The sequence below is a fragment of the Rhinopithecus roxellana genome, chromosome 15 (genome assembly GCF_007565055.1).
Source record: "Rhinopithecus roxellana isolate Shanxi Qingling chromosome 15, ASM756505v1, whole genome shotgun sequence".
NCBI classification, from domain to species: domain Eukaryota; kingdom Metazoa; phylum Chordata; class Mammalia; order Primates; family Cercopithecidae; genus Rhinopithecus; species Rhinopithecus roxellana.
Genome location: NC_044563.1, coordinates 5,097,558 through 5,106,426, shown reverse-complemented (window position 1 = coordinate 5,106,426; position 8,869 = coordinate 5,097,558). Strand labels below are relative to the sequence as shown.

Sequence of the window (8,869 nt, the reverse complement as noted above, 5' to 3'; positions counted from 1 at the left end):
CATTTTTGTTAGAACAGCCCTAGGATATGAATCTAGCCCCCAAAGCCCGCCTCCTGGGGAGAAGCCGGCTTCTTGGCCTGCCACAACTCCCGGAGTTTCCAGCTACTCAACAAGAAAGCAGGGAAGACTCTGAGCCCCCGACTCAGATGGGAAGATGGAGGGGCTCCTCCTCCTGCCTGCTCTCGCCAGGAAAATTCCATGATGTCACCTGCTTCTCCAGGGCATGATCTGAGCTCCTACAAACAGAGAGATAGAGAGAGGCAGACAGACAGTCATCAGGCAGAGCAGGAGGGCCACCCCGTCCGCGTACAGTGGCTCGGAAATCTTAGTGTCTAGAAGTGTTATCTGGAGCGCTTGAAATACCTCCCTGAGTCCCACCCCCAGTGGTTCTGATTCAGTCAGTGTGAGGTGGGGCCTGGGAATGTATATGTCTCCCCAGCTCCCAGCGACCTTGACACTGCTGGTTTGGGGACCACACTTTGAGTAGCACCGTTCCAGGCAGAGAGGGCTGCTTAAGTAGAGGCTGGGAGACAAAAGGCAGTGGAGCAGAGGTGCAGTCTGCGCAGACAGCAGCTATCATGGAGCTCAGCAACAAGGCTATGGGTGGGACAGGTCATGCGGAGGAGGGCAGGTGCTCGCCAAAGCCAGGATGGTAGCACGAGGGTCTGCTTGAGGGAAGGGGAGCCATGCATGGGCCAGCACATACGGAACATAGAAGGGGCAGCCAAGTGGCAGATGGGGCCTTTGGTCAAGGGCCTTGAGTAAACATGAAAGTCAGTGGCTGCCAACATGGTGGTTTAGAGAGGGCACCCCATCCTCAGACCGGCGGGGGGGTTGTCAGCTCACAAACATCAGTCCCCTCAACAGTGGCTCCATTAACCAAACTGGGTGCCAAAACTTTCTCAGAATCTCTAGCCTGCAACCTGCAGTGCCCAGGCTCACAGGTGGACTTTGCTGACAGGGGCCCAGATGCTGCTAACACTGAAACCCATCAAGAAGCTTGGAGGGCATGCAGGCCCCATTCCCCTTTGAGTTATTCTCAAAAGGCAAGACACCTTCCATCTGCAATGCCAGGCCCCAGCTTTGCCAATGCCGCCCACCCCCCATGGAGTCCGGCTGGGCCCAGAGTGCTTAATGCAGTGCGCAGGGCCCTCCACAGATCTTTCCCAGCTGGTAAGAGCTGTTTTCTTTTCCCCTCTAAGAGGTTTGTTCCTGGTCATAAATTCTGCAGGCCCGGTCGGCCAGAGTAGGATGTACACGTTGGTAAACACTGTAGTTCAAAACACGCTTCACGCTTCACAGCTGAAAAAGGCAACCCCGACAATGGAGCCTTGTCCCCGGCAGCAACTCTAACGGCCACCTTCTTTGATTCCTTAACCTTGCTGTGGGATTCTATGAAATTGGTCCCATTCTCTGGGGTCCATCAAACGTGCATTTAAACGACTTCATTAGCATCTTTCTCTGATCCATAACCACTGGGCAAATCCAAAAGTCATTTCGGTGAGGGCAGCCGTGGTTTTCTATCTGGTGAACATCTAAAACTCCTTGACAAAGTTCCTTTTAAAATTTACTTCTTTTGTTCCGTCTTCGTCTTCTGTTGAGATCTTTAGTGGCCAATGTACTCCGAGATGACTTGGGGACAAAAATCCCGTCTGGCCCAGACAGTAAATCTAGCCTCCATTCAGACGGGTTAAATGCATGCTTTATGCCTATTGTCCCCGGCTCTCAAAAAGCTCCTGCGCCTTTAAGGGTTTCCTACAATAAATTAAGCCCATTGCAAGATGGTGGATGGAAAGAGGGCCTGCCTGGCTGCTGTCGGAAGGCCAGGCTGGGCCAGGCCACAGGGCCGGGGCCCGACACAGCCCACCCATCACCCTGGACCTCTGGCCTCTTAGGTATCTGGGATTCTCCTTTGTAAGAGGTAAAAAAAGCCCAACTTGAAGTGGATTCAGCCACAATGTATTGGACGGTGAACACGAAGTGCAGGAGGAAGGTGGGGGTTGGTTGTGGTAGGGAGGGGCCTGCTTCAGGCACCACAGGCCCCAGGTCCCGGCGGCCCTCGGCCCCTCTGGCCACACCCTCTAGGGCTCTGCTGACCCCTCCCCAGCTTCCTCCGGGCATTCGTAACATGGCGGGAGCAGTGCAAACCTCGCGTCTACTAGGAAGCAGCAAGAGTCTTTCCCAGCATTCCCCAATAAGAGCCTCATTGGCTGTGGTTGGGGCACGTGACAGTCCCTGACCAATCACTGAGGCCTGGGTCTGATTGGCTAGGCCTGGGTCACATGGCCCATTTGTGGCCTAGCGGGTGAACCCAAGCTTGAAGGGGATCCTGGCCAGGAGGGGTCCTGCTTAGAGGAAAGTTGGGTTACAGTTCCCAGAAGAGGTGGAAAGGGGTGCTGGGTAGCCAGAACACACACTGGTTGTGATCTGTAACCAAGGGCATCACCTTTGTCCCACATTCTGAAATTCACAGTGGCAGGTGGTGACTCAGAGGCTGGAACCCAGCCCTGAAAGACCCATTGCCTTTCTCTGTTCTGTACCCTCTTCCCATAGATATTTTTATCCTGTTACCCTGTGGTCATCAGGATGCCTCCCATTTATATGCAATTCCTATGGGCTCCTGATGCTTTCCCTGATTTCTCCCAGGAGAGACTGTTGGGTGTTGGGTTGTTGGGGAAGGGAATTAGTGTTCTGTAGTCTGGAGTTCACTGGTCTGCAGACTGCTAAAAATCTGGGGTCTACGTCTGCCAGGGATAATGTCTGTGGCTGATATGGGGACCAAGGGCAAAAGGATCAGTGATTTCAGCAGATGCCTTTACGCCCCGAGTCTCTGGCTGTGGACTAGTCCAGTAGAAAGAGTGTCTCGGAGCGTGGCAGAGTCCCAGTCCCCTGTCTTTCTTACTGTCAAAACCAAGGTTTGGGCAATCGTTGATCTAGGTAAAAAAGTGATGTTTTTCAGCCTTCTTTGCTTATGTGGTGACAATGTGACACAGTTGTGGCTAATGACATGTAAGATGAGTTATTGGATGGGGCTTCTGGGAGAACCCTTAATAAGCTGAATGAGCCCTTGTGCCCTTTCTGGGCTCCTCCTGTCCTAAACACAGATGTGAAGCAATGTACGAGAGCTCCTATTCTACTATAGCTGTCTATATTTAACACTATCAAGCTTCCCTTTTTTTGCCAGTCTGACGGATACGATGGGGCATCACTTACTGCTTTCATTCCCATTTCCTTGATTATTATTGAGGTTGGCTGTAGTGTCTATTCTGGTTTCTTTCTCTAAATTTTGACTCGTTGTATCCTTTGACCATTTTTCTAAATTTGCAGACATCTTTGATATATTCTAATACAAATCCTTTGTCAGTTATAAGTATTGCATATATCTTCTTCTTTGTGGCTGGTCTCTTCATTTTTCCCACAGTATCTTTGGTCATACTAAAGTTTGTTGTTGTTGTTGTGTGTGTGTGTTTACATTTGATACAGTTAAATTAAATCTTGTTTTGGTTGTACTTTTTGTGTTAGTTTAATACATTTCCTTATCTTGGTGTCAGAAAGATATTCGATCAGGATTTATTTTCAAATTGTATGGATTCTCTGTGTACATTTTGGTCTTTGGCTCAACTGGAATTTATTTCTTTTTGTAGGTGTAAGGAAAGGATCTGTTTTTATCTTGTTTTCCTTTGTAAAACCATTTGTCCCCAATCCATGTATTGAATTCTTTTTCTTTGCTTTCTTTCTTTTTTTTCTACAGATATATTCTTATATATTGTTTCCATAAAATTTCTCTCTATTTTGTCCCATCAATCTGTTTATTCCTGCAATAATACCACACAGTTTTAATTATGATAGTTTTACTGTTAATCTTTATCTGTGGTATGACTCTTTCTTACCCTTTGCTTCCTTCCCTACCTCCTCTTCCTTGTCTTCCTTTTTCAAGACTTTCTTCCTGTTTGTAGCACCTTAATCATTCACATAAATTTTAGGATTACCTTGTTAAGTTTTATGAAATAGTCTGTTGGAATTTTGGTTAGACTTGCCTTAATTCATACATTAAGTGGAGTAGAATTGTCATCTTTACAATATTGAGTGCTACTCAGGAGCATGGCATATCTCTTAATTTATTTAATGCTTCCTTTGTGTCTTTCCATGAAGATTTAGAATTTTCTCCATAGGTCTTGCATGTCTTTTGTTAGACTTCTTTCTATGTGCTGCTCTTTATTTAATGCTATTTTAAGTGTTATCTTTTTGAAGTTACTTTTTATGATTGTTGATGAATTAGAATGCAATTGAATCTGTTTAGATTTTCTCATAAGAAAATAGTTCGTTGGTAAATAATGGCAAATAGACATCGTTAATTAAGTCAACAGATAAGTCGAATTTCAAAAAATATTCTATTAAGGACCAAATAAAAACAAAACGGAAAGGAGAAACATAGGGGAATATAAAAGAGAAGACAAATGGACCTAAATTCAACTATATACAAAATTATGCTAACAAATGTAACATTCTGAGAGAGAGAGAAAGAGAAAGAAGACCCAACCTGCTGTCAACAAGAGACACATTTTAAGTATAAAGACACAGATAGATTGAAAGTAAATAGGTGGAAAAGTATATACCATGCAAACGATAAGCATAAGAAGGTTCGTTGAAGGGGTTGTATTAAAATCAGATAAACTTCTAGGCAAGGTGCAATAACTGATATAAAGAGGAACATTTCATAAAAACATAATAAATAACACTTGTAATAAAGTACTTAATAGCAAAGGGACATTTATAAGGAAGATACAATAGGATATATATATCTGTTAATGGATCTTCAACATGAATGAAGCAAAATTTGACAAAATTGCAGGGTGAAAAATATCCACAAATACAATTGGAAATTTTAGTATCTCTCTCTCTCAGCAACTGATAGAACAACTGGACAGAAACTGAGAGAAGACATGGAAAAGCTAAGCATAAGTATCCTATTAACTGCCTTTGTTGAATTGATACTTATAAAAATCAACATCCCCAAAGAGAGAATACACACTTTTTTCATATTGATTATGATGGACTATATGCTGCACCATACATGAGAATTGTTACTGTTCTTGTCTTTTTCCCTCTGTATATAATGTATCTTTTTCTCTGGCTGCATTCAAGATTTTCTCTTTATTACTTGTTTGATTACAATATGCCTTGGTGTAGTTGTGTTTACCTTTTATCCTGCATGGGATTCCTTAGGCTTCTTGGCTCTGTGGGTTTAGAGTTTACATTATATTTGGAAGATTTTCAGCCATTGTTTCTTCAGATATTTTTCATGTCGCCTTTGTATTAATCATCTTGTGCTATGTAAATGTTTACCCCAAAACTTAGTGGCTTGAAACAATAAGCGTATTATCTCACGCAGTGTTTTGTGGGTGAGAAATTTGGTAGAAGCTGAGCTGGGTACCACTGGCTGAAGGTCTCTCATAATAAGTTTACAGTCAAAGTGTTGGGCTGCAGACATCTAAAAGTAGCAGTTCTTCCCCAGATGGGCCTCTTTAGAGGGCTGCTCGAGTGCTCTCATGACATGGCGGAGGCTTGCCCAAGAATATGTGGTTCAAGAGAGAATAAGATAGAAGCCACAATGTCTTCTATAGGCCTGCTTTCCTTTCGAGGAGTTTGCTTCGGTCAAACTGGTTGATTGTGTTAAGCTGTCTATATTCCTCTTAATTTTCTGTGGAGTTGTTCTGCTAGTTAGAGAGAAGTGTTAAAATCTTCACCTAACATTGTGGATTTTTACATTTCTTTTTTCAGTTATGTCTGTTTGTGCTTAGTGTGTTTTGAAACACTCTTATTCATTGCGTACACATTTAGAATGGTTATATCTTGGTTAAGTGACTTTAGCGTTATGAAACATCCCTCTTTATATCTTTTTCCATCCTTTTACTTTAACCTTTGTGTATATGTGTATCTAAAGTGGATTTTTTGTATACAGCACATAGCTGGGTCTGGATCTTTTATTCAGCCTGACAACATCCATGCAGAATTTTGACGGTGACTTAAACTTTCCTCTAAGTCAAAATTGCTACAACATGTTCTGGGTCACATTTTTTCAGGACTTCAGAGGATACGTCTCTCCAGGGGATGTGTCATCATTTCAAATCCGTCCTCTGCAGTCAGCAGGGATGCTTCCATTTTGGAGATGAGAATATTGAGCTTCCACGAGGGGAGGTGAAGTACTTGAGTCCACTCCCATGGCCACCAGAGGCTGAAGTATGACTCTCTGGATCCTGGCCAGCCCTCCTTTTCCCATCACAGCTGCAACTGTGGGGAAGGAGGATGATTATAAACTGACCCTGTGGGTTGAGGTGGAGACCTCCAGGTTCCCATGAAGAGTTCTCCCTTTTTCGCAAAAATAAATGAATTAATATAGGCCATTTTGTATTCAAATTAGATTGATCAGGGGCTGTTTAAGCAACCACATCAGAAGGCTCTTTTTCCCTTTTGATATTAAAGTGTCTTTTCCAGAAACTGTAGGAGGTGGGGTTTCCCTAGAATGAATTGACAGCTTGTCCTATTTTTAAAAAAAGAAAAGCCTTGTACACCTCTTCCCACATCTTCACTGGCAGCAGAATGAGCACAATGGAAAGAGATTTGTGATTTTTTTTTTTTTTTTTTTTTTAAGAGAAAACACTCACAGCCTTCTGCTTGGTGTAAGGCTGAAGTAGGGCAAAAGGGGAAACTGAGCATGAGCAGGGGATAGAATATCAAAGGCAATAAGTCCTTTCGGCCCCATCTGGACTCTTCTCCCATCCCACAGAAAACCTCCCCAGCCAGTCTGGAGGTGGGTGGATGGCGAGGGTCCCCTTTCATAGGTCATTTGATCCGCTCCCTGCCCACCCTCTGCTGGTTTGGGTTAGCCCTGGAAACCACCCACATTTTTCATCTGTCCAGAGAAATCAGGAGGGGACAAACACCTCTCTTGGGTTTTCCAATCAAACACGGAGGGAAGGGAGCCTTTTAATCCTCAAGAATCTCCTCGCCAGGGAAGTGAACCCCTGCGAGACACTGTGGATGTGTAAAAGCCAGCCCTGCCCCCGATCGCCCAGCGCTCAGTGGTAAAGATGACATGGACATGCCAACACTGAGGCTCAGGCATGAGAGATGTCAGCCCCATCCCGGGACACTGTGACAGTGGGGGCAAGGAAGACTGCTGGTCAGAAACGGGGTTCAGAGGCAGACCCAACCAACACTGACGAAGCTCCTGCCATGTGCTGCTATAGGAGGCAGGTGTGCTCTGGGATCATTTGGCAGCTTGTACTCATTGTTAAAAGAGGAAAACTGGCCGGGCGCGGTGACTCACGCCTGTAATCCCAGCACTTTGGGAGGCCGAGGCGGGCGGATCACGAAGTCAGGAGATCGAGACCATCCTGGCCAACTTGGTGAAACTCCGTCTCTACTAAAAATACAAAAATTAGCTGGGCGTGGTGGCATGCGCCTGTAATCCCAGCTATTCGGGAGGCTGAGGCAAGAGAATCGCTTGAATCAGGGAGACGGAGGTTGCAGTGAGCCAAGATCATGCCACTGCACTCCAGCCTGGGGACAGAGCAGGACTCCTTCTTTTTTTTTTTTTTTTTTTTTTTTTTTTTTTTTTTTTTTTTGACTGCTGACTGATTACAAGTCCCCAAGAGGGCTTTATTTTTTCTTTTCAACATCCTGTTCTGTGGCTTCCTTGGCTCTTTTTGCCCTTATGCCGAAGAGTCGGGCGTTGGCATGGGCCATGCGGAGACTAGCGAAGGCTTTGAAATTCTTCTCCTCCTCAGTCATGACTCGAGCTTTCTCCTTCTTGTAGACATTCCGAATGGGCATGACCGGTCCCGTCAGCTGGGTGGCCAGTTTCAGTTCTTCAGCAGAACTGTCTCCCTTCTTGGGGGCCGAGGGCTTCCTGGGGAAGAGGATGAGTTTGGAACTCCTTCAGCCGCTGCACGTGGGCCTGCAGGGACTCCGTGGACTTGTTCCGCCTCCTCGGATCCACAGAAATGCCGATGGTCCGGGCCACCTTCTTGTGAATGCCGGCCACCCTGAGCTCCCCCAGGCTGAAGCCGCGGCCAGCGCGCACCTTCGTGTGGTACCGAACCGTGGGGCAGCGCACGATGGGCCGGATGGGCCCCGACGCGGGGCGCTGGGCCTTGAGTCTGCGGATCTTCCGGGCCGGCTGGTTGAACCACGTGGCCACGCGCCGCTGCCAGTCCTGGTGGAAGTGGGGCTTCAAGATCATGCCATTCCGGCTAGGCGCCATGGCTGCCTACGGCCCTGCGGCTCCTGCACAGGAAGACAACCGAGCGGAAAGGACAGGACTCCTTCTTAAAAAAAAAAATAAGGTAAATATCTTGCCACCTCTTTGATGTAGGATGGCATGAGATTACATGAGCCCAGTTCTTCCAAATGTCCCCATTTTACAGCAGAGGAAACTGAGGCTTAGGGTCTCCTTGGGCACAGTTGCAAAGAAAGGCCTCCTAGAGAAAGGCGTCTGTGTCCAAGCCCAGGGGGATGGGGGCGAGGCCTAGAGCATTTCCTGTGGGTAGAAACAGTGAACATGCCTCTGGAATAGAGCTAGCCCACCACCTACCCGGGGTACAGCAAGTGGTCTGTGCCTCAGCCTCCCGAATAGCTGGGATTACAGGCGCATGCCACCACGCCCAGCTAATTTTTGTATTTTTAGTAGAGACGGAGTTTCACCAAGTTGGCCAGGATGGTCTCGATCTCCTGACTTTGTGATCCGCCCGCCTCGGCCTCCCAAAGTGCTGGGATTACAGACGGAGTTTTGGGTACTGAATAAGGATGAGGTAAACCAGGGGCAGAGTTTTGAAATCTCAGCCCAAAGGGGTGGCCTGAGTCCAAG

The 8,869-nt window shown here is 46.4% G+C and overlaps 1 pseudogene across 1 annotated transcript; it reads right to left on the bottom strand.

Annotated features, from left to right (window-relative positions):
- Window positions 1-7,587: 7,587 nt before the first annotated feature.
- On the bottom strand, window positions 7,588-8,318 carry LOC104658394 (annotated as a pseudogene). Its single transcript, XR_747428.2, has one exon. The product of XR_747428.2 is annotated as a 60S ribosomal protein L13 pseudogene (transcript).
- Between the last annotated feature and the right edge of the window lie 551 nt (window positions 8,319-8,869).